This window comes from Babylonia areolata, chromosome 20, assembly GCF_041734735.1.
Source record: "Babylonia areolata isolate BAREFJ2019XMU chromosome 20, ASM4173473v1, whole genome shotgun sequence".
Lineage (NCBI taxonomy): Eukaryota > Metazoa > Mollusca > Gastropoda > Neogastropoda > Buccinidae > Babylonia > Babylonia areolata.
The window spans coordinates 25,938,813-25,941,312 of NC_134895.1; positions in this window are offsets into that span (position 1 = coordinate 25,938,813).

Here is a 2,500-nt window from a genome sequence, read left to right on the forward strand (position 1 = left end):
CACGCAAGCACACACACGTACGCACACACACACACACACACACAACCACCACCACCACAAACAGACACACACACATCACACACACACACACACACACACACACACACACACACACAGAGTGTTAGTCACTATACACCTCATCGACTGTCCCATTCGAATCGCCGTTGAAAGTATGTTCAGACGGGATGGGGCCTAGCAGTGTCTGTGGGAAGATGTTCAGACGGGATGGGGCCTAACAGTGTCTGTGGGAAGAGGTGATAGGGCCTAGCAGTGTCTGTGGGAAGAGGTGATAGGGCCTAGCAGTGTCTGCAGGAAGCCTCAGTGAAAGTGTCATTGACAGCCCACCACTAACAGACGGCCGGTCGGTACCGCTGTGTAGCGACCTGTGTAAGAGACGGTGGACAATTTCTCGTGTGTTGAAGAGAATCGTAGAGTTCCTGCTAACTTATTAACGAATTAAGTGCTACATTTGAAAAAATAAATAATTTATCAATTGTCATTTTTAGTTACATTTTTTCCTGTTGTTCGCTTGAAATAACCTTAGAACAAACATGGGGAAACCCCTGGTGTTATGTCTTAACAAAAAATCGTTAAATAAATTATGTCTGGTTGTTTCACGTATAGACCATAACATATGACACGGACATTTTTTCTGCACTGACTCCTTCACTGTATTCTTTGCCAGCTATTTCCTTCATGTTACCTTTTCTTTCCTTACAGTCTAACATGGGTTTTTACTGCGCGGTTTGTAAAAGAACGTGAGTATACAGGCCCAGGATACATGTTGATCCCTGTTTCTGGGAAAATCGATGAAGCTGGGATTCCCTGAAAATAGCTGTGACACGGAAATGATTAGGCGATTACGCACTTGTTTAAAAACAGGTTCGAAAATAACAAGAGGAAGAAAATCAGAAGTAACTGTGCTAAAATAATTATCACTATGTATCCTTTAAAATTTTTTTTTTCTAGGACTGTGCGATTTTCATTGTTTGCTCGCACATTGCGTTGGTATGCACAGGATAATCTTTGTTAGTTTCTGAAAACAGCAGGCCATTCCGACTGTTTTGAAATACGAAAATATTCACCCAAACATGCGAGCAAAGAGCACGCGCAGAGAGCACGTTTTAGCTGTCGTTTGCCAAGCATGCCATCTCAGTTTCTTGTCACTTCATTTGCCTCTGCTTACGTTCGAGACAGGTATTTTCCCAGTAAGAAGTTTTGAAAAACACTGCAAAGACACTCGATCTTTTAAGTTATATGAGACGAAGACATTTGTGTTTCACAAAAAGAACTGCACTAAGAAGTCATTCAGAGTGAAATGTGACAGCTTCCCAGATGCACGCAATTGTTCTCTTAGCATTCTCGTTAAAGAAAATTATCCAAATTTTTTTGGGAGACATAGCAGCGCGATTTCTCTGTTACGGCACATGCACTGGAAAACTGCACAAATGTCTAAAACCAATGTAATATGTTCTGTTATAATTCTTTATGTATGTGATTAATTTTGTGTCAATGTATGAATTTTTGTCACAATAGTTGAATGGATATACACGAGTGAAATTCTAGTTCTCCACAGGGAAACCCGGAAAGAAAAGTGCTTTTGTTTTTTCTTGCCCACCCAGTCTTGGCCCCTTCCTATAGATGTATCTATATTTCTTTACCTTTCATGGGTCAAAATTGATTTCTCACAGAAATTTGCCAAGAACGGGATTAGCAGCTGTGTTTGAGAAAATGGACTCGTGAGTGATTCTGATCACAATCCTGGGAAATTTTGATTTGTCGCTCCCTGGCTGGGTGCATTTTAGACCCACACGGCCAGCGCTGCACACGACACGCTCACTTCATGTGTTTAAAAAAAAACACACACACTGACACACGCACGCACGCATGTAGGCCATACACACACACACACACACACACAGAGTGTTAGCATTCAAGCTCTCGACCTCGATCAGGAACTGTCTCACTCTCATTGACTTCTAATTATGACACACATTTGTTAAACGCAGATTTCACTTCTGGGGAGTCAGCTGCATTAACTCACAGACAAACCTTTAACCCCTCCCCCCCCCGCCTACCCCCCTCACCCCCCCGCCCCCCCCCGCCCCGCCCCTCACAATCCCTCCCCTCCTTCTCCCCAGAGACCGAAGCCCTGACCTTCTGGGCTTTTTGGCGATAGGTCCCCACATTGCATGTCCTCTCTTTGCCTTCTTTGTCAAGAATATACTACTTCCACGTGTTTATGATGAGATTTTTTTTAAAACGTTGAATGACATAAATTCCACTATACAGACAAATAGATACAATGCATTGTCAACACGCAAGTATGAGTTAACTTTCATCGATTTGCATTCCTAAATGTGATACACCGTTTGAATGAATTCTTTAGTCTCGAAAATTAAGAATAGTTTATGTCATTATTGCTTTATTTGTTTAAGTGTGTGTGTGTGTGTGTGTGTGTGTGTGTGTGTGTGTGTGTGCGCGCGCGCGCGCGCGTGTG